This window comes from Platalea leucorodia (genome assembly GCF_965183815.1).
Source record: "Platalea leucorodia genome assembly, chromosome: 4".
Classification (NCBI taxonomy): Eukaryota; Metazoa; Chordata; class Aves; order Pelecaniformes; family Threskiornithidae; genus Platalea; species Platalea leucorodia.
The window spans coordinates 109490837-109515667 of record NC_138826.1 but is presented as its reverse complement, the minus strand read 5'-3'; positions in this window follow the sequence as shown (position 1 = coordinate 109515667).

The following is a 24831-nucleotide window of genomic DNA, read 5'->3' as shown; positions in this document are numbered from 1 at the left end:
CTTGAACGACAGGAAAAACAAGCAGAGTCTGCAACAGACGTATGGGGTGAATCAGTCTCATTTTACACTTCAGCAGCCTCCAATTGCTTTGCAAGAGTGATAATCACAAGGGCTAAAGAACTAAGAGAACTAGCCTCAAAGGACTTCACAATCAATTCCCTCCTAAATAAGATGTGCTTATCAACTATATTCATGGGAAAAGTGTCTATGGACACTATCAGCTCTTCAGCCTGCATAATGGGAACACATGCATTTGCATCTGTGGCTACAGACACAGTTCCTATGCAAAACGTTAGGCAAACTATTTGATCAACAATTTGAGCAAGGTGGGGGAGAACTGAGATGAGAAGGAAGCAAGCCAAGCTTCTTTATTTTAAGAGTATTTGAAGATAACTGAGAAATAGAGCAGGGCAAATACTTTCAGATTAAATATCCGTGTAGCTGAAAATGCAGGCTGAGCAACACTGAATGTTTTCTGAACCGATTTCAGGTCAACTAGGTAACTAAAAGTCAAATTTTTCTTTTTAAAATAAAAACTTTTTGCATTTTCATGTTGAAATTTCCTTCAACTTTATGTATAAAAAGTCATTATTTTTCTTGAGATGAATTTTTGTTGAAATTATTTTCCAGTAAAACTTTGTAAAAAAAAGTTGGATCTACTCAAAGCAATTGTTTTTAGAACTGACAGAAAATTTAAAAAATAATTCTAGTTCTGCTGAAAATCAGTTAGATTCACATAGCAAAACTTCCATTGACATCAATGGATTCCACTGACTGACTGGAAGGATTTGTACCTCCTTAGCAAACAAAAATGTTCCTTGGGATCCTATAATCATACTAAATCACTGAAAAAAAGGTTGAATATTTAAAGAAAAAAAAAATCAGAAGAAAAAATCTTGAGAAAATAATATATCTTGTATCAGTCATCAGCCCCATTTCCATAAAACATTACTTCAAAATGGGGGGAAAGAAATCACCTCTAAATACGTCCACATCTCCATTGTCTCCTATGGAACAGGGAATTACTCTATTAAGATTGCTGTAAGTAAATCTGGGACAAACTTTTTTCATCAGAAAACAGAGAAGTACCAATAGATCAGTAATATTTTTAAAGGAAAAGCATGAAATAGATCAGCATTACCTTCTGGTTTTAGGTTAGTAATGCACACTTACTTCAGTAAGAAAGAGGTATTCCATTTGAACTTTATTATTGAATTTCACTTCAATATTAGAAGTTGATATTTTGTGTTACACTGTTTTTATCACATGGGAATGAAAACCCATGAAAATGAAACACAGTAATGTTTAAGTGACTATTTTTTCCAAATTTCTCTGCATCAAGAAACATCTATACTTTCATTTTTCAATCCAAATAAAAAAAATAAATTTTACAATGTCAGAATTTCCTGTGGGATGGAAATAAAGTTTTTAGATCAACTATACTGATAGGAATGTAAAGGGCTTTTATTCACTCTCCATCTTCCCCAGACGCTAAAAAATATATCAATTTATTTGAAACTGTTGAATGCTTCATTAAAATTAGATCAATAGAAACTCCTCAGCTGAGATTTCTTTTTAATTCTTCTAACATTGAAGAGATTAAGGAACCAAGAACAGTTATGTACCCAAAGAAGTTATACAGACAAATTTCCCAACAGTTACTGAATTATTTGAAAGGCTATTGAAATTTTCTGCCCTTCCCATTGGACAATGTCATTTTAAAAGAGTTCTCCTTATTGACAGCATGTGTTACAAACCAAGACTGATATAGCATGAACTATCTTGATTTAGCTACTTTAGAATACAGTTCTAGTCTCTCCTCTGTTTAACTCTACAGTTCATTTTTATAACACTACTTTCCAGATAGGAAATCAGGTAATTTTATTTCACAACTATGTCCTTTTTTAATCTAGTAAGAGGAAAGTCTTATTCGAACTTGGTACACTTGCTGTTTCTGAGAAAATAAATTTGCATGGTACAGCTATGTTGGCTTAAAAAGTTAGTATCACCAGAGCTCCAGCTGCATCACAATGTTGGTGTGTTTTTGTTTGACATAAATATGCACTGCCTGTTTTGCAATAAATTGGCAAGAGTACACACTCTGAATTACATTGATCAGCTATATTCATTCAGTTATATTGAAAAATAAATGAACCTGGGATCTGAGATCAATAACCTGTAGCCCCCACCAGAAAACACACCAGTAAGTTGTATATTGCATACTTTTCTGTTGAATTAAGATGTTCATTGTGATTCTCCTACACCTGAAAGGCTACAGAAGACGAGATAAAGGAACTGAAACTTTCACAAAACACATATTCTTCCCAGAACATGGAACCAGATTGAAGATATTCAAGTTTTGTGATACAATTCTCCTTTCCAGTCTTAATCATGGTCATCAATTGCTCAGAATCAAAAGTTCAGAACTTCCGCCTGTGATACAGAATTGCGCATGGAGAATAAGTCCAGTGTATCTAAATGATCTTCCCAATGAGAAAAAGAGATTCATAGTGTAAGCTGAAAGAATTCTGCTTATAGCATTAAATATACATGAACATTTCTGAACTAGAGAACACTGTAAAATGAAAAAGGTTCTGTGATAAACTTGCAGTTTTCAAGATTGCTATGTGAAAGATACATATTTGATTTAAAAGTCAAAGCTAATACAAATCTAAAACACACTTGAAGTAAAATATGCAAGAAAGAGCAAGAATACCTTCCTTACATTGAAACCACATTTCTTGATTCATCTGACTTCAGCTGCCTCAGAAGAACTGGTTTTCTGACTCATTTTAATACTGTAATTTTGATAGATTAAAATTGTGAAGCTGTTGGATCTGTTTCATATATTTGATCAGTGTAATTGTATCATTCCTTCCAAAATTTGTTATTTGTCTGTAACATGATTAAAGCACCTGCTGTTATAAGCTTCTCATTATGATTACACTGATGGGAAGTTCACATTCTTCAGCTACTCAACACAAATCTGTTTAAAATAGAAAAAACAAAATACCTGACTGACTTCTGGGAAATAATGCCACTATATTCTGACTAATAAATGAATTGTGCTGTGATATTGTTACAGACATATAAGAAAAATCTTGGAAAAAGGCATTTACACACACACAAATGGAACACAACTTTATAATAGCACAAAAATTTTGGGAATTACTCTAGAAATTCTACAGTTGATGAAGCTTTAGATAAAAATACATGGGCATGTCTCTATAAAAATATACCATTACTTTCTGAAGTCATGGTTACACACGTACTTTAGACGATAAAATGAGAGTGATATACTTATCAGTTCACATAAAAAAGTTAAGGTTTTTTTGGAACATACAGTTGATTCAACTGGTTATAATGGTTAAGGAATATGTTAATGTCAAAATGTGCCCAAAAAGAGCTTGTGAATTGGACCTTTGAATTCTGAGCAACAAATCTTGGTTTTGGAGAGAATAGATATACTTCTAATTTGGAATTGGTAGTAAATTCCAGCAAATTGCTATTCATTCTCTACATATGCTCTAAATGTTGTCACAGATCCTAACTAAGGATATACAAACCATGTTTGTCAAAATAAAAGTTTTGGCATTCTTGGTGTGATACAGCCTTTAGGTGTTGTCAGGTGATAAAGGACATACTCAGAAGCAAGCAGATAAAAAAATATTTTCAAACTAATATGACAATCACACATTCAGAACCACTTCTATACAGCAGCTTGATACCTTAAGAACTCTCTCATGTGTTTACATCATGGAAATACATACTGGAACTTTTGTACCACTTTTACCGTAGAAATTACTTGCTGGTGGATTCATACATTAAGGAAACTCCCATAACCATCTCAACCCAAAATCTGTCTTTTACCATAGTGTTGGTAGGTGCATCTGCATGCAACACAGTTCTCCAAATCTAGGTCTTTTTACATATAGATAGAAACCCTCACTCCCACATGCAAACAAGCAAGATTTAAATCCAATAATTATTAATAAAAGTAGTAAACAATTTACTATACAGAAGTCAAGGATAATTTTTATTCAACATTCGCAAAAGAGTACTTTTATCTCAGTCACTTGTGTTTGTCTTCTATAGCTCAAAGTGAGCTATTATAGAAAATTCTCAAGAAAGGTGGTTTGTTCTGTCTCTGTTGTATTCAAGAGTTAGACTTTTAGAGGGCAAAAAAGGAGAAAAGAGTATCCTAATGCCTCAGTGAGCTTGAAAACACAGGACAGGACCTGAACCTTCAACAAGTGTATGAAATATGTGACAGGTCTGCAGCAATGATATATTGGATAGGGTGTGTTCACCTCAATATTGTGGTATAAATTATTACCTGGATGATTAGGTATTAGTGGCAGAAAGAACTTATGATCTGTAACATTGCTGCAGCTGAAAACTTAAGGAATGAGAGTAAATATGCATGTTAATTTATTATCATTTCAAAGCAGTACATATATTTGCACTTTTTTAATAGAAAGTTTGAAATACAACTGCACTGTGCTAAATATGATGAAAATGTGTTTCATAACAGAAATGTAAAAAAATCAGTTGGTAATATTTTAACATAAAGAAGTCTGCTGACATGTTTTAATATCTATTACAGTTTACAGCTAAACATTGTAAAATTGACTTCTGGCAAGAACACCCAGCAGAAACACTACTGTACTGTTGAATAAAGTGTTTCTTGTGAACTTGTCCTGACTTTTATCTATTAATTGTGTATTTATTCCTCAAAATAATAATAATGGCTTTGTCAAAGCAATGTTCTTAAGCGGTTGAACAAAAAGATACATGCAAGTCTTCTTTGCCTCCCCAACTATTGCAGCTCTGCAGGGAAGGACATTTGTCAGCAGGTGTAGTTATTGCACGTTCTGCTTCCCAAGGTGTATCTTAGTAACCTATGATACGCTAAACCCATAAAGTGTCAGCAACCAAAAGAGTTAACTTGTGGTAATGTACATCTTATGTGCTCAAAAAGTCAAAATAGAAATGTCAAGGGCAGTTTGAGCCAGTATTAGATGATGAGACAATTGTTTCCATCTATACTGTTTTGTTGACATTCAGTAATAGAGATGGTAATTTCTCCTCTATTCTCCTGAATAAGCCTTGTTGAAAATGGTTACATTGACAAAAGGGCATTACAGAAGTGACCCTACACCTTCATCTGACATCTATAATAGTGGCTTCTCTTAATAAATACTGTCCATATGCTCCCACATAAAAGCTAATGTCAGGGTTGGAATCACAGAGATGAAAGTAAATAGGGGTTTTTTTTTCAACTTCCTTTCCTGTTTTTTAATTTTATGTTGTGTTACAACTTGCTGTAGCTTAAGGTATGGTATATGGTAAAATATGGTTGCCTCACCTGACACTCATATATTTCTCCAGAGCACTTTTTTTGTATGAAGCTCATTTCAGTTTTCTAAAACAAATTTGGGAATCGCCAGGAAATAGAACACAGCAGCTATCATATCTATGATAATCCATGATAACACAGTGTCTGTGTTAATTTCTTCTGGAGTCAGTGGAGGAACAAGCACTAAATATGTGCCACAGTCACTGAAACCTACTGAGTTCTTCAACCATTCAACTAAACAGCTAATGTTTAGGTGAGGACTATGAAACACATTAGACCTGTCTCCTCTACAGCATGCAATACATTTGGAGGGAGCCTTAATAGCTAACTTGAGCTGTCTAAACTAATAATCTATGCTCTCTCAACTGTGCACCTGAAGGAACTGTGCATTGCTGGTGGATGATTTACCCCATTCCAAAACAGTATCTGAGAGATGGGATGAGGCACGCTGTGCCCATATTGCCCTCTATTCCTGTCTTACAAAGGGAGCTTAGGCAGCTAGCTTAGACTAGTTGCCCTACTTTTGGATGACCGAAGTTCTGTAAGATGAATCCCATCCCTGATCACCTTCTGTCAAAATGATTGTTCACATCCGCAGGGATGGCCAGGGAGGAACATGACAAACTAAAAGTTTCTCCCTGCAGCAAAGGTACAGTAGCAAACATTTTTGGACCATTTCTGAAAAGTTTTTATTAAATTGTTTCTCTAACACTTTCAGGGAGTTGGGAGAATGGAATTCTTTTGATATTAAGACAAAAGACCATTTCTATCTAAAGAGTTTTTGTGTCTGTATATATTGTTGTGTATGTAAAATGACTGCTTCACAAAAATCTATCATCTCTCGAATAATTTGCACCTGTCAGAATACCTTTCTCAGGCTCAGCAGAAAAAACAGCTAGAGTTTAAATAGTTGAAATCTGTGAATTAACCACTCCTTAGGAAAGGCCCTTGTACAGGCCTATCGGGCCAATGTTTGACTGACTGTGGTAATAAGAGCAGGGCACACACTAGAAATCCTAATAACTCTGTGGGGGGTTGACCCTGGCTGGATGCCAGGTGCCCACCAAAGCCATTCTATCACTCCCCCTCCTCAGCTGGACGGGGGAGAGAAAAAATAACAAAAGGCTTGTGGGTCCAGATAAGGACAGGGAGAGATCACTCACCAATTACCATCATGGGCAAAACAGACTTGACTTGGGGAAAATTAATTTAATTTATTACCAATCAAATCAGAACAGAGTCATGAGAAAATAAAATAAAATCTTAAAACACCTTCCCCTCACCTTTCCCTTCTTCCCAGGCTCAACATCACTCCCAGTTTCTCTACCTCCTCCTCCCCGCAGCAGCACAGGGAGACAGGGAATGGGGGGTGTCCCGATCCAATGTCGGGAGAGGTTTCGATACGATCCCAAGGATGAGATTAAGACGCAAATGAGGTCAAATGCCGTACAACCTTTTGACTTTATTTTGGCAAACGAAGGGGTGAGGACCGGGTAGGGAGATGGGGGGAAAAAAAGAAAAAAAAAGAGAGAGAGGAAAAGAGAGAAAAATAGAAAGAGCGTGCTCAGGCGGGTGAGAAAAGAGCCACGTAGGGGAACTAGCTACTGCCACTCCGAGTCCGGCGTTGTCCCGTCGATCAAAGGTCCAGTCGGTCCAGCCTCTGTGTCCGCAGGAGCAGCTTCCAAGGAGGTGCACGGTGAAGGACGAGAAGAGAAAAAGAGGACCTCAAAAGGCGCACGCGGTCCTTTTATAGGGCCATGCACATGCACAGAGCAGGTCTGCGTACATGTAATTTGTGCTTCTGCTTTTCGCGCCCTGGTCTCTGCGCAGGCGTGCGTGCAGTCCATGGCCCTGCCTTCCGCGCCCTGGCCTCTGCCTTTTGCGCCCTGGTGTCTGCGCAGGCGTGTGTGCAGTCCATGGTCCCGCCTTTCGTGTCCTGGTCTCTGCATGGGCTGTGGTGGTTTCGTCGGGGGCTGGATGTCGGACCCAGAAGATGGCGGTAGAATGGCAATGTCGAGACAATTCTGGTTAGTCCTCGACAGGGGGTTATGGTCAGTTCATCATATATTGTTTCTGCCTCTCCTTCCTCCTCAAGGGGAAGACTCCTCACACTCCTCTCCTGCTCCAGTGTGGGGTCCCTCCCATGGGAATCAGTCCTCCATGAACTTCTCCAATGTTAGTCCTTCCCATGGGCTGTACTTCTTCATGAACTGCTCCAGCCTGGGTTCTTTTCACATGTCCTTTCCATGCAGTGCAGTCCTTCAGGAACAGACTCTCCAGTGTGGGTCCCCCGCGGGGTCACAAGTCCTGCCAGCAAACCTGCTCCAGCATGGGCTCCTCTCTCCATGGGTCCACAGGTCCTGCCAGGAGCCTACTCCAGCACGGGCTTCCCACGGGGTCATGGTCTCCTTTGGATGCGTCCACCTGCTCCAGCATGGGGTCCATCCTCCACAGGCTGCAGGTGGATATCTGTTCTACTGTTAACCTCCATGGGCTGCAGGGGAACAGCCTGCCTCACCATGGTCGTCACCATAGGCTGCAGGGGAATCTCTGCTCTGGTGCCTGGAGCACCTCATCCCCTGCTTTCTTCCCTGACCTTGGTGTCTGCAGTTTTTTCTCTCACATATTCTCACCCCTCTCTCTGCTGCTGTTCCGTGCAGCAGGTTTTTTTCCGCTTCTTAAATATGTTATCACAGAGGTGCTACCACCATCGCTGATGGGCTTGGCCTTGGCCAGCGGTGGGTTCATCTTGGAGCTGGCTGGCGTTGGCTATGTCAGACATAGGGGAAGCTTCTAGCAGCTTCTCATAGAAGCCACCCCTGTAGAGCCTTGCTACCAAAACTTGCCATGCAAACCCAATAGAAACTGTTAGAAAAATACTGTCCTATTCAGCACACATCATTACTGTTTATTATCTGCATTTGTCATATATAATATATGTATTCTAATAGCATTGGTATTGTGCTAGACAGAGCTACAAAACAGGAAGATATTATGGTAGAGCCCTTATGGCACAGGAGTGAAGTTTTGTAAGGCTTCTGTAAGAACTGACAGAGCTGAGGAACCTGAGAGATTTAATGTGTCTTTGTGTCTTTTCAAGTCCGAACAATTTTGGAGTTGAAAGATGGTCTTGCTATAGTTGAGAGTGTCCTAGTGGTCTCCACAGGTCATAATAACCTCGTTGGACTATTTGATGCAATATTAGGCTTCCTTAAACTGCTTTAAGCTACAGGCCCATACCAAGTAACATTTTTCTATGGCCCCAGACAGCTGTACCTTGCATAAGGTAACCCTTACATTGATGTTTGCAAAGGACTGCTTACAAAAGAGCCTTGCCATTAGTTGTCTTCCACAATTCCTCATTCACCTTGGTATGGCTCTTCAGATATTCACAGTCATGTGGAGATGGCTGGGGTGACTGAAGTTCAGGCCACAGAGATTTCATCCATCCACCCATTCATTTATCCATCCATCCATCTATTCATAATAACAAATATGATTCGTCTAATCATAGACTCATAGAATAGTTTGGTTTGGAACAGACCTTTAAAGGTCATCTAGTCCAAACACCCCTGCAATAAGCAGGGACATCTTCAACTAGATCATCTATCCATCCATTTACATACTAGTTGAAGACTTCAGTATCTGAGGCTAAATAAATCATAGAATCATAGAATTGTTTAGGTTGGAAAAGACCTTTAAGATCATCGAATCCAACTATAAACCTATTACTGACAAGTCCACCTGAACCATGTCCCTAAGCACCACATCTGCACATCTTTTAAATACCTCCGGGGACAGAGACTCAACCACGTTCCTGAGCAGCCTGTTCCGGTGCCTGACTACCCTTTCAGTGATGAAATTTTTCCTAATATCCAATCTAAACCTCTCCTGGTGCGACTTGAGGCTGTTTCCTTTTGTCTTATCACTTGTTACTTGGGAAAAAAGACCGATGCCTACCTTTCTACAACCTCCTTTTAAGTAGTTGTAGAGAGCAAGAAGGTCTCCCCTCAGCCTCCTCTTCTCCAAACTAAACAACCCCCAGCTCCCTCAGCCACTCCTCATAAGACTTGTGCTCTAGACCCTTCACCAGCTTCGTTGCTCTTCTTTGGACACGCTCCAGCACCTCGATGTCCTTCTTGTAGTGAGGGGCCCAAAACTGAACACAGTATTCAAGGTGCAGCCTCACCAGTGCCAAGTACAGGGGCACTATCACCTCCCTGGTCTTGCTGGCCACGCTATTCCTGATACAAGCCAGGATGCCATTGGCCCTCCTGGCCACCTGGGCACACTGCTGGCTCATATTCAGGCAGCTGTCAACCAACACCCCCAGGCCCTTTTCTGCCAGGCAGCTCTCCAGCCACTCCTCCCCAAGCCTGTAGCGTTGCATGGAGTTGTTGTGACCCAAGTGCAGGACCTAGCACTGAGCCTTGTTGAACCTCATACAGTTGGCCCCAGCCCATCGATCCAGCCTTTCCAGATTCCTCTGTAGAGCCTTCCTACCTTCAGGCAGATCGACACTTCCACCCAGCTTGGTGTCATCTGCAAACTTACTGAGGGTGCACTCGATCCCCTCATCCAGATCATCAATAAAGATATTATTTTTTAATCTAAATCTTTCAGCAGTAAAGTAATAAAATGTCTGGAATATCTTGCAGACACTCATTTCTTATGTACCTTGTGCAGGTATTTTAATTAGGACAAGAATCATCTAAGTTGCCAGTTTAGACAAAACCCAACTGCTGCTCTGGTTTAAATGACAAAATATAACTTTAAAAACTAATAATTTTTCTTTTTGCTGGACAATGGTGATTCCTTTAACAGATTGGCTAATAATGCAATACCATTATGAACTTGATAAACTTTGCAGCAGATGGTACAATGAGTTTTCTTATGTGTTATGAATGCCTAGCAGTATGTCATGACACGGGCAGGATTAGTTTTTCAATGTCCTAATCAGAAATGTGGCAAGCTTAATTTTTTCTACTTTTAAAAGAAGATGAAATTTGCTGTTTCTTTCCTGTGATTTCAGAAAATTATTGCTCAGAATGCTTCCTTAGTTCTTAAAAATAAATTTGTAATTTTACCTAACATGCCTCCTGAAAGTATTGCTTGTTTTTCATCTTCAGTCACCCTCTTGTGCAATAGTCTGACCCTGACTTTAGAAGATGCTTTTATGCTACGCTTTACAAGCTGCACGTTATCGGCTATGCTGTCCCGAGATGCTTGTATCTAGCATATGTGCTGTTGGGTAGAGAACTGATATTGTGATAATTTTCTGTGTTCCAGGCAGTTACCACTTGAGAGTTCTTGTAAATAAGAGGCTTATTCTCTTGATATTTATTCACATAAGTAACTGAGATGTATCAGTCTGTTACAAAAACAATTTAGGTGGCCAATAAGCAGGTTTTTCTGTTCGATTTACAAGTACTGTGGGAAATTTTCTGCTCTTCATCTGTCCTGATGGAAGAAATCACACTTTAATCACATTTAGTAGTAACAGCATTTAAAAGGCTCTGTTCTGTTGAGAATTTTCTTTTATGTAACTTCATATAATACCATGTAATTTAGTACACTTTTAATTATTTTAATGGAGATTAAAGGATAGGTATATAAAGCTGTAATAATTAATACATCTCAGACATTAGAAATATGGGGCTGAATTCTGCATTCTGACTTGTGAGCTGGCTGAGGATTTTCTTAAAACTAGTCCTAACATTTATTCAGATTTCTTCATTTTACTCAGAATTTGCCAAAATATTTTATTTGGAGTCTCACATTTTAGTTAATGATGTCTGATATTCTCTGGGATTTTCAGTAAGACCTAAGGAACAGCAATTCAGATGTCTCTAATAAGTCTCTAGATTTATTTTAGCTTCCCTAAGATAGCATGCCTGGCTTCCAGCTGCTTCTCCATCACAAATTCTTATTGTTGCCAAGCAGAAGGATTCCTCAAGCACTCCTTCTTGACTGCAACTGAGCAGTCTGCCAGTCTTCATTCAGATCCTACTCATAGCATGTCCCTTCTCTTTTTCTAGTTCTCATTTTTTGTGTTACCTAGGCTTTTATTCTTTTTGCATTTTACAGTCCAGGTTACATCACTATACAGCACCAAGCTAAGTCATGGGCAGTGTTCAGTATTTAAAGGAGAGATTGCTGAGCACATCTCACTCTAAACGCTGAAAGGAACTTTTTGGCACAAGAAAACTACTATTTTTCATCAAGAGTACATTGTTTATGTCTGCAGGAGCATTTTCTTCATCTCTACACAGAATCAACTGATTCTCTTCCTCAAGAGTCCTCACTACTAATCTGTTGACCAATTCCATGACTGCCTCCAACTCCAAAAAGCCAATATTCTTTATGAGTTTTACAACAGCTGAAAGTGAAACTTGGGTTCATTCCTTCAAGCTCTTCTTCAGTGAACTCTTGGCATCTCTTCAGGGGCTTTCATTGACCTTGATAGGCTCAGAACAGTCGTGTCTGTGTCTGTCTAAGGTATGAGAAAATTCAGTAAAGCTTTATAATCCTCCATGTCATTTAAAGGATTACTTCTTTTAACTGGGTGAACATTTTTTACAGTTCTTGGATATTTGCTTTATTCTTGTTCTCTGAATAGTTCTTTTTTTTTTTTTTTAATTTCTTCATTTCATTAGATTTAACCACCAATGCTGTAATATTACTGCTGACAAAAGAGAAATATGCTCAGAAGGTCATTGAAATTGTTTTCTATCCAAGGTATCCTTTGCACATATTCTTATGCTTTGTCTTACTCCCCTGTTTTTCTATGTTTCAGTTTATAAAGGCTTTAGAGACAGTAATGAAAGCTTTCAGAATTTCATTTAGTCCATTCTGATATATGTGTGCATAGTTAGCACTTCTGTATTTTTCCCATCTTCTGTGTGGTAAATATTAAGTATTTTATTTAGTTGTGTAATTTAGTTGTGTATTATTGAAATTTCTTCCTACGTATCAAACAGCTATGTCAATAAACCACAATGGCCAAAGGTCAACATATGTTCCTGTTGAATACATAGCTCTTCCTAAATGTCTAGCTTTCTCCATGCAATGCAAAATCTTTGAACTTATTTGCACTAAATAGATCTTGAAAATATGTGGTTGCTTGAGACATACCTTCCATTTGGCATTAAAGAACTTGTTTAATGAATGAGGTTGTAGAAATGTGAACCTGCAGGCCTGAGGATGCTTTGTACTTACAGAGATTAGAACCTAAAAATAAAATTTAAAAATCTATTTTTTTCCCTAAGGCAAACCCACAACTTCTTTAGTGTCTAAGCTTCCACTGTGCTTCTTTAGCCCTGTTACTGATCTCTGTAAACTCTTCAGGTCTTGCAGTGATTATGTATCAGAGACCAAGCACTTAGCTTTCATGTCTAGCTTTCTAAATATTCATTAAGGTATTCATATCTAACCGAATGATAGCATGTTACAATCTAAGGTGAGTTCATTTAATTTCTTCATGTGTAGAACTACTCTTTAAAACCATATAATAAGATACACTTGAGGTCAAATATTTCTTTCTGTTTCTCTGCTATTACTGCTAGGCATGTGGTTGTATTAATTGAAGTAAATTACAAGTTCTGCCAATCATACAGCATGTCTCATGTATCACGTAGACAATTCAAACATCTGTGAGGAAAACAGCTTTAGGTAAATATAAGTGAATTTGTTTTCCACATACTGTATTTCTATCAATCAATCAGCTGTATTCACAGGTCTGCTGTGATATACGAGTGAAGAAACACACACTCTCTCCTTCAGGGAGTCTTTGCTTGATTTATTTCTTGTTTTCTTGTTTCTCTAACTCTATAATAAAACTCATACAAAATGACAGTGTTGTCTACAGGTGCCCTTCAGGTGTGGAAAAACATAACAGCTCTGGTTACAGGTATGGGATTGTGAGCAAAAGCACGGGACTCAAAGAAAGTGAAGAGACTTCTACGAAAGGCAGTGCTAAGGAATTACTGGGTTTCCACAGCCCTGGGTAGAAAAATGTAAAAGCTAAAATTGTATTTTCTGTACTAAATAGATAAAGTAGCTTACAAGGCTTGTAGAAGTGCTTAGAAAGAGCTTTGTATCAAACCCAAGCTTTCAGTCTTTGCTGTATGTATTCTTTTAGAGACCAAAATCAAATGGCTACTAAGGAAGCAGGGCTGCTGTAAAACATGCTCACCTTCTTAAATAATTTTACAGTGGAAGGACAGAAAGTCCAGCATACTTCCACCGTCCAACTGTGCCTCAGCATGCAGGATTAAGTTATAGCAGCTTTCAGTCTGTCTGAAGTATACCAACACTGATCTGGTACCCAGACAGTCCATTGACCTTTGCCAAGAACATGCTGGGAACACAGAAGAATTTGGTTCTAATTCTATGACTTTTCAGCAATACGTGAAAGTTTTTTCCAGTTCTGTCAGCTTCAAGAGATTTGGTGGAGAGCCTCGGTACTAGTGAAAGGCCTTTTACGTATTTGGCATGTCTAACCTTACCGCTCAGTTATACAAACTACACAAAACAGCAAGCCGCATCAAGGTTGATTACTTACTAGATATGTAAAGATTCCTACCTCCAAACGTGTCTGTTTCAACCCCCTTTTCTTTTTTTTTTCTTCTCTGACATTAAGTCTTTATATTTATTCTGTTCAGGAAGAAAACTAACAAGCAAGATCTAACCTTATTTTTTTCTATAGCATTCCAGAAGTAGGTAATAAATCAAAGAGAAAATAAATCCTGAAATACTGAGGAAACAAACTTTGGTTAAGTTTACATCCTGACTTAAGATAGTATTTTAAGCACCATTCATATAAGAAAGAATTATTTTGGAAGGCATGCCATCAGACAAGGGCTGTGTCTTAAGAGCACACAGAACTCTTAAATTCATTAGAAAATTTTGTCATGCTTGGAGTGAACAGCAAATTTTACTGACATTACTTATGTGATTCCCCAGATTGGTGAAGACATTAAAATATGCAGGGAATATAACTCCAAAAGATTCTGTCTGGAAATGAATCTATATCTATTTTGAGAGCCTCAACACATATTTATCATGACTAGTATCATCTATGAAAGCTCACCTGTCCAAACAAAAAACAGAATAATAACTCTAAGAACTTCTCACACCCTGCCCCAACTATGGGCTTTCAGAGTTATTCATCTACAGAGAATATCCATCAGTCACTAAAATCTCCTCTAATTCCTCACCTCCTCCATTATTCTGATGTTTTTCTAGCCCCACAGTATAGAAATAGGGAGCATGGAGGAATTTTTGGAAGGTGTGTGAGACTAACAGATTGGGATCCAAAAATTAAATGCTTAGGAAGATTCAAATTAAATAACAAAATCACCTATTTTCTCCTTCCTCATTCCAACGTTTTATACTGTTTTATTTGTACAGTTAGGCAAATTTGTCATCATGTAAGTTATTTGTATAGTAGAGTTTTGAAGATGCAATTGGCATAAGAATCAGCTTCAGCTGTTTTCTTGCTAGGACTGTAAACAACAGTGTATGGGTACAAATATTCACCAGATTATGTGAATGAAGGTGTGCCGAGGGTTAAAGAGTTGAATTTTTTTATTTGGATGAGGTATTGGTAAAAAAGGAACCTAACAGAGAAACACGAAAGAAATCTCTAAGCACAAGTACAGACCGACCTGAATCTATTCTGTTCATGTTCTGAGCAAGCCAACAGCCAGCCTCATCCTGGCCAGAAGCCGCAGAGCTGCATTAGCTGCACGGTGTTGTGTTTAGCTCCCAAGAGGTCGAGTTTATTAGTCCAGGCTCAGTGATGCTCCATCACAGCCACATGGCTTTTGGATGGGAGCTGGAGTAAGGCCAGACAGCTTGCAGGGTGGGCAGAATAAATTTGGGTCTATCTGCATCTGTCCATGTAGATGTGCCAGATGCTTTGAAAAGGGTGGGTTTTACTTGTTGGAAAATGAAAAGCACGAGGAAAGCATGGGTCAGTTTGTTTTGTTTTGTTTTTTTTCCCCCAAATCTAGTTTCTTAGTTGAGGCACAACACAGAGGTAAAAGGGATACCTCCCTTAAAAACAAGAGACCCATAGAATATGTGACTGTAAACCCTCTCCCCTCACAATCCAGTGCCTAATACTTGAGGTCTCTTTCAGAATTGTTGCAATATTAGAGGAAATTGATTCATTATTTGGTTTTTTAGTATTCACAGATTCTGAATGATGCAAAATAGGTTTAGCATGAGAAGCAAAATATGCTTTTGGGAAAGAAAGAACAAACAGAACAGCTTTAGTGCAGGGAATAGCTCTGACAGACCTGGTAGCAGAGGAGAAAGGAAGTAGCAGGTCAAGCACCAGAGGGAAGGGGGCAGACCTGTTACTCCTTTGTAGCTAAAGTTAGCTGTACTGTTAACTGTAGCAGGGTTAGTTGGTTAGGTAGGCACCGGTGACAGATTGATTGCCTGTCTAGGTTGCCCATCTAGGTTGGTGGGGCCCTCCTGGATGTCAAGAAAAACAAGCGGCTACAGGCACTTTTCTGCCAGATGACATGGCAGGTTAGCTGCAGAAGGTCTGGCTTTGGCCTGATACTATACCACTGCCTTTTGCCACTCTCTCTCACTCACAATACATGCACATCTGGAAACAGAGCTTCCTCACTGCGCACCCAGTGATATGCCACTAATTGGAATCTCATTTTACATATATGAAGATGGGAAAGAAAACTCATCTTTTGCTTCTAGAGATCAATCATGGGAAACAGCAAGAGGCAATCAGCTCTGTTTTTTGGAGTAATGCCATTCCATTTACATCTGTTAGGAGAAAAATTGCTGTAATCATAGATAACCCATACTGCTTCCAGAGATTGGCATGTCTCTATTAACACTGGCCAAGAAGAGGACACAAGCTTTAATAATAGCTGCATAACTCCATGTCATCAGGTGCAAGACTGTTCAGAGGAATGTGAAAACCCAGTTGGTGTCGTGATTGCCTTCAACAGTAGTGCCTAGCAGCAACAAAATCATTGTACAGATTTTCTTTTCCAGAGGACCTCTCCCTTATCACCAAAGAAAAAGAGAAAAAGGAAAAAAGAAGAGTGATGAAATGTATTCTTTTTATATTGTGAACAGGTGAGAGATTTGGTCTTTATTAATTCAGGTGAATAAGGTAATTAATAATGAATAACTATTTACAAGAGGTCATATGGACAATGACACACAAAAGGAGTGCTTAAAGATTGTATTTGAATTGTATGAATTTCATTAAGATTCAGTAAAATTGAAAAACTGGCCAGTCTGAACCACCATGCTCATGGCATAAACCCATAATCAGGAATGCAGAAAAGGATATATGAATGTGGGTTCCACACCTGAAATTTTCTTCTGGAGGTAGCTTTCTCTCATGAACTGAGCAAGCTTTTCTATCACTTAATAAAGGTAGAAAAAGTACGCTCAGCTCAGCCTGAATGGAGTTGAATTCTCAAGAATGTCCAAATCCCGTCACTGTGCATTAGTCTTAAGAAGTGAAATTTCTGTTGAAGCTGTGCTTCTGAGCAAACATAAGTCAAGTTCCATTGGTTTATACTAATGGCTAAGGGTCGGGTCTGTTAATCTGGGACGAGTGAGGCTTGTGGTCGTTCCCTCTTTCATCCAAGCCTGTTGAATGCCATGACAGTAACAGGGAACATAATAGGGTGTTTAATTTTCAGGACCATCAGTGCTGAGTGTCACAAAACCTTCTTTTTCACGTGGTCTCTACACTTGGTACAGCACCTTGTTTAAAAATGCTAGCCTAAAATACTTTTCCTTAATACAGCAAGCTGTTTCTTTGAGTGCTCACAGCCCAACTTATTCTCTTATTAAAAAGTTCTAAATGTCTAACATCATCATTTCAGTGCAATTGCCAGATATTATGATTTATAAAATTAGAGTTTCAGATTGTATTAACATAGTTCTTTAATGAATGAAATGTGATATATATTACATGTACTGAATGCAACCACAAACGTTTAAAATCATAAAGCAATAAAAGGCATAAGACATAATTCTCACAGCTCAAAAGGTCTACATGGCTCCTGTCAATATTTCTAGCTTAGGGAAATTTGGAGGGATTTTTTCTAATTGCAGTTAAAATGTAATATGAACTATTAGCATGAGTGGTAGTGAAATACTCCATTTCAGCTAGTTCTCTTTTAGGTACAGGGAATGGATTTGCCTTAAAGGAGATGGATCAATTTTGTAAACTGGTGTGATTACAAGAAGTCAAACATTTCTAATATTAAACTACTTCAATACACACATAAATAAAAGTTAAGTCTTTCACATGGAAAAGTGTTGAATTAAAGCACTCTTAATATTTTACATCAGTGACATTTTCCATGATGAAGTTTTCTCTTTTAAAGCACCTATGGAATATCATTTGCAGGAAAATTAAATCATTTTAGGGAAGTTTTAACTGGAAACCCAAACCTCATCACACCTGTGGTGGTTTTTTTTTTTTTTTTTTTTGGGTAACAGTTCAGTCCGTCCATTTATACATGAATACCCAGGTGGGACAGATATGTCAGTCTCAGGCCATCTCTAATAGAAAATGGTTGAATATTCACTTGGCTAGATGATGTAGGTATATTATTTTGATAGAAGAGCAGTTATTTAATGTCATGGGTGATGAATGGCACACGAACAGTTAGAAGGGAAATAATGGTGATAATTTGTCAAAAACGCTAAGAGATAGAGTGGTAGGGCAGGTGAGGTAGAATGATACACTATGTAGTTAGAATAATATGATATAGTGCTAGAGGGTTGGAGAATAACTTAGTAGGAAAAAAAAAAAATAAAGAAATGGGCAAACACTACCGTGAACTAGAGGACTGAGAAACATTTAGGAAAATATGAGTGCTTGGAATACTTCTGCTACAGTACAAATAAAGCCTAAGAATAAATATAATGGGAATTTTGGAAATAGAGGGAAAATAAGATACACCAATCAAAAAGATACATGTGAGAAAAGCAGAGTAAGGGATACTCTTAATGTCAAGGGAGGGAATAAAAACAATAAGAAGTTATTTTATGTATCATTCTGTTGGATTAAATCTTTCTGAGTTACTCAGTTTACATGTGTCACTACAATCAGTGGATAGAAAAAATAAAATAGATAAGAGCAGAAATGTGTGTTTCTGGAAGGTTTCAATTTGTGATTATTTCCAGCTTTTAAAAGACCTCTTTAAAGACATTTATGACTAATCAGGACATTGGAGGTTTTTAAAATAGAATAGGTATTTGGAAATTGGATTTTTTATTAGAAAAAAGAGTAAATACTGCTGAAAACTCAGGTTATATGAGCTTTTTCAATGCAACATGCAGAAATGGAAACGATTGAAACACAGAGGGATGAGTCACACATAAAACAGAGTAGTTATATGGCAACAAGAGATGAAAAGACAAGTAGGAATTTTGAGCAGCTGGTAAGGTTGCTAAAAGTCTCATCGTTGTTACAGAAAACATCTCTGTGAAATTTAAAATCTACAAGATGTAAAAGGAACGATGAAGACTTCTGTTTCTGACTTCTATGAATAACCAGTTATGTGCAAATAAGAGGAAGTGTTTTTGAAAGACAGAGTTGTCTTTTGAAAGGACAGTTCAGTTCAGTTCATTCAGTTCATTCAGCTTTTCATTAAAGAAAATAATTTCAATAATAAATAGAACTAAGAACAACTCAGTTCCCCCCAGGAAGTGCAGCCTTCTTCCCTACACCAGCTATGTAGACTGTTACAAGAAGAAGGTACAGTAACGTCTCTGCAGCCTCACAATTTTCTCATATTTTAGGTGATTTTGTCCTTTATTGCTAAGGAAGCTATCCCTATGCTTTCTCAGATATATAGACTGTTCACAGAGTTGCCCAAGCACAATACCCAATTTAAGTGCCTGGGTTTTCTCTGCCCTCATAGTTCATGCACGGGGATAAAGCAAGGATTATTCCACTGTGGTAAATACAGTTTCACCACTGCAAAAATCAATAAGACAGAAGAGTCAAGCTTCTCTTTCCTTACTTCAGCAACCATTTTCCATTGTGGTTTATTTTCTTTTTTGACTGAGTTCATGATGATAACTGGAATTTTTTCTTTTTGGGGTGAGGGGCAGGGGAAGAATATGGAGAAGGAGAATAAATTGTGGGTGATAATAATGATGACATAAATCATACCAATATACTTCTCTCCAGACTAGAAAGATGAGCCAGGAGGTGATCTGTCTCCAAAAATCTAATTTATTTTTGCCTCACATTGAAAAGCAGGCTTTTCTTGTGGGATCAGGGTAAAAAAAAAAAAAAAAAAAAAAAAAGTAGCAATGAATGTTCAATGTGTGTGCAATATAGATTCCTAAATCCATTCCTGTGTACTGATGTTTCTTGCTTGTACTATTTAAGTATTCTTCCTTAGATACCAAAGTGTCAACAAGTGTAATCAAGTGTAGGGAGTCATGTTGAGAGGCAGCCTTGCTGTGACAGAGTAGAGGCTTCCTACTGAAGAACCAGCACATGCAAAGCTCTGCAAACAACAGAATTTACTTGGCACCTATGCCCTAGCGAAGCTGACATACCACCTTGTGTGTGGGCACAGTGCCATTCTGACAGATGGGGACGACTGCAAACAGCCAAGAGACCATGTCTGAGCATCAAATATGTTTGTGGAGGGCAGGATTCCCAGCTAGAAATGTCAAAACAGCTGTTTGTCCTGAGTTTTGTGCGCCTACAGGTTAGGTGATATATGCCTTTGCTAATTCATCACTGAGCTTGATTAATTTTTTAAGACTTTCTGCTATAGCAGCCAGTTGTGGTTTCAGACTAGTGTTGTGTGCAAAGAAGCAAAATCAGCCTCTTCTCCTTTTAGACTGCTCATGACAAGACTGAAAATCGCATTACAATAGGATGGAAGGGTTTTTCCTAAGGAATAACCCCATTCTGTGCCTTCTACAGTTTCCTAAGTTATTTTGCTAAATATAATCTTATAATATTTGGTATTAGTTCCTCTCAAAACCAGCATCTTTAAGCTTTCATACTCAAACCCATTAAGAACTGCAAGAGTTATTTAACACTGTTTGCCACCATTCACAAGATAACATATCAAAAAGCAATGAGGGCTGAAAAATATGAAAAATGGCAGATCTCTAAAATTATACTGCCTCAACTTTTCTCTAACTGTAACAATACCTACAACTTTCATTTTCATAAGAACAAAATATATTCTTTCCCACTAGGTAGAAGAGCTTCAATGAATTATTACTTTTAAAATAAATCTACTCTTTCATCACTTAACCTTCTCTTTCAGAACTGATTTCAGACATGACTGTACTATGACTACTACTAACACAATTTTTATAATTCCTCTTTGTAACACCTCAGTCTCTATGACTCTAGTGAATGGCTTCATAATGACAGTGAAGTGATTCTTTTTTGTTTAAGGCTGAAAATATTGCCTTTCCATAGGCATTATTATAATCACTACTTTTTGTGATTTTTATAGCTCCAAGTGCAGTGCAAACTATTATTTTACAATAATTTAAAAATGTGTACTATATCTACTGCCCCAATCTGCAGTCCTGAAGTATTTCCCAATATCAGGCTAACTACTGAATGCCAATTTAAAAAATTAAAACAAAAAAAATGAAAATAAAGTTGTTCTTCAAAGACTTGTTTCATTATAAAACCTTGTAGAAATCTTGACCTCACATAAAAGGTGTAATTTTAGAACACAGAGGACATTCTGCATTGTAATTTATGGAATGAGGTTAAGACTTTCATACCCAAGCTTCTAATAATGTGTACTCCAGCAAATGACCTGCCTTCATATTCTCTGTCAGGTGACACTTGTTCCCTCTGTAAAATCTTTCTGAAGGACTATGCTGACCTTGAGCAGCAATAGGGAACTGTATTTCTTAACACGGATACAAACTGTGCTGACAACTCAGTCTACTACTTTCATCAGTGCTGTATAGATTACCAAGGGGACAATGTTTAGACCAGGGGATGAATGCATGGGAAACATTACAGTTTCTGAATGAAGAATGTTGAAGATGACAGACAGTAAGAGATCATGAAATTCAGATCTGTGTGGCTTAATCTGCTGCAAGTACACCTCTATGACAAGACGCCTCAGGAGACCCAGACACCAGACTCTTTGAAATGAAGGTTGAGTAAGCAACCTCACATTCTTACTCGGAAAATAAAAGCTTAGTGGAGGGAAAAAAATCAAGTTCATCCAAATCATAAAAGCTATATGGGGATTAGAAATCACTTTGTTTTCTCTGTCTCCTCACTTCAATGGAAAGCTTTGACTTCTCCTGTCAATACATGCTGCCAACAATGTTCACAGCCACTGAGACATATGCTGAATGTATGGTTGATTGTTAACCCTTTTGATAACTGTGGCACATTATTTAGCTGGAATTTTGGTAACTGTTCTATATTTTAAATGGATGCCATGCTTCCAGTTTGGCTGTAGCTTCTTTCCCTAGCCTGCATGTCATCTTCCATTCCCCCTCCTGAGAGCATGACATTTCTCCACTGTACACTACAGAGCTCTCCAGCTCACTACTGCAACTATAGCTGCCTGTGGTAAATGCAGTTTCATCAGTATAAAACCACTGAGACTGAAGAACCATGTGTTTGCCTTTCAACCCCAGGAGTAACACTACTATTCGGGTGGCGTCTTCTAGTTACCATCTCACCAATCCTTCCACATGGACACAGGGCCTTGGGGCAAAGGACATTAATTTCAGAGTGAGAGTTGGGAGGACATCAAACACACAAGCCAAAGGAGGGTGAACAATAGTAATTATAGATATTATTTTGTGACTAAGTATCTGGAGATGCAATCATACCAATAAGGCTAGGTAAAAAGCTTTGAGTTTGTTTGTTTGTTTTAATAAGAATGTACAGAATGGTTAAGATAAAAAAAAAAAACAAAAACAAATCACTGACTATCAAGCAGCTAAAGAGCTACTCTGTCATGTTTGGTTATGTGAGGAAAAGTTTGTGGATAGGAATTTGTTAAATAAATGCAATAAAATACTAATCTGTAATTTTCATTTGAGACCAAAAATTCAGGGAGACAACTGGAAAACCAAAGTCTGGCAAAGCATGAACTCAGCCAAGTACAAACGAAGCTGCATACACTGTGGCAAAATACATAGGCCAAAACAATTTGGCAGAAGATATAAAAAACAGAGTGGGCTACATCTCCTTGCAAGGCTTTGTCAGAGTTGGTAGAGAGCACAGCAGAGACAAATCATATCCATAAGCACTGAGAGTAATTGTTTACAGGATCAGGGCAAAGAGATGCAACAGAACCGAATGAAACACCAACAGAAAAATATTTAAGACACCAACTGATTTGAAAAAAAAAACAGCCAGAATGTCTTAAAACATTTCTGTTAGCATTCAGGAAGTTACTGACAATATAGCATAAATAGTCAAAGCTAATAGCTCACTCCAGTAATGTTTTTTCCTTTATAAGAGATTGATATGTAGACTAACAAGATGTATTAATTAAAAATTGAAGAAAATATTTCCTTATCCTATTACACACTACATTATCCATTTTTGTTGAGCCCTTGATCACTTCAAGAAAATGAAGACACAGAACAACAGAAGATAAACACAACAGAAGAAAAATCTAAAAATAGTTTCTGGGGTTGAAGCTCACAGTGTTGCTGGATAAATAAGATTTTTGTCATTCCTAGTAAAGGGCCACGGGCTCTACACTGACCTGAGAGCACAGGTCTCAGGGCTGGCCTGGGCTCACCTTGGCCAGAGCTGGGCTAAGCTGGTGTCAGCTCCTGCCTCCGGACTAAGTGCCTCTTACCTACCCTACCTGAGCTTGAGCTCAGCCAGTGCCTCCAGGAGAAAGGCCTGGAAAATCCACGGGGTTTCTGCCCAACAAACAAGATCCCTGGGACAGGGAGCTGAGCATCGGGAGCCTGTGGGGACATGCTAATGCTCAGCTGAGAGCAGCCAGAAGGCAGCTGCCTGGGGCAAGGAAACATGAAAATACGCACAAGCAGGTCCCAGGACTAAGGAGGAAGACACCTCCACCATTAACGTCACCCTTCTCTTAGCAAAGACTTCCAGACACTGAGAGCTTATTAAAAACTCACCACTACCTCCAGTTCTTCTTGAGAAAGTCTGGAAGGCTCAGCCTTAAGACCTAAAGGGACACTGAAAGAGCAAGCACAGCACCAGGGAAATAGGTAGATACTAGGAAAGTTTTGGGGATTGGGGTGGGATTTTTTTGGTATAAGAATTTAAACTGGTAAGACTTTTTTGTGTTAGAGAATTTGGTCTATTAGGCTGTTAAAACATTAATTGGACTAACAATAAATCCTTAGCTCCATAGATACAGTGAATTCTTCCTTGCCCAATACCTTGGAGCATAACAAGAGTGCACAGAATAAAGATGGGAGAGACAGAGAGAACCCCACACCACCCCATTTCCAAAGCACCTTTGTCATACACACCCCAAGGCACTGTATGCTCTAAAGGGATTCAAAAGAGTCCAGACAAGAGCTATAAGAAAAAGTAGAGCCTCAATCTGACCTTTAAAACAGGTAGCAAGGGAACATTTCTTAGACCCGAAAGGCAGCAAGATACACATGGTAGAGAAATAACATCCAACTGCACAAACATGTAGGTTTAAGGAATGTATTTTAATACATTTTTTTTACTCAGAAAACATGGACCCTATTTAATGTAGCCTCCCTAAGGTTCTTTTAGAAGTTGCTCTGTGTGGATTATTCCATCAAACTGATGAACAAAATTTTTGTAAGTAAGAAGTGTTTACATAAATAAAAAGTCTCAGTAAAATAAATAGATGTTTTGCTTACAATTGAAGTCCTTATATTTGTTGACCACGGCTTTTATTTTTACTTAATTTATATGATCATTTTAATTAGAATCATCCTAAAAAAGAAATATGGAATATTTCTGATATAGGGCTCCAAAATACAGTACTTCTACCATTACTAAATGATCTTTTTTTTGGTTGTGAAAATGAGGCAAAGTCAAACCGACTGCATGAAAGAGCAAAAGGAATTTTTCTAATTAGACATATATATACACTTTTAGAGCTGAGAAATATCAAAACATTTGCAACTCATTTTTAGAACAGGCTTTTCAGTATAGTCCATATTCTTCTTATATAAAGATGAGAAGGGAAAAAAATGAGCAGCATTTATTACGCAAAGCACAGACTATCTTTCATTGATTCACAGTGACGTAAGACTGAGAAATGAGAGAAGTTGTAATCAACACTAGAGACAAGGAGAGGGAAAAAAACCCACCATATTTAAAAGGTTATCAAAGTCCATTTCCTCCAGCTTGTGAAGCAGTTGCTGAATCTTTGGCCTGTTTGCGTTGTAAAATGGATGGTTCAGCCGGTAACAAGCTGTGGCTCAGGAAACCTGAGTCTGTTACCAGTCTTGAAAAGGCTCCTGTG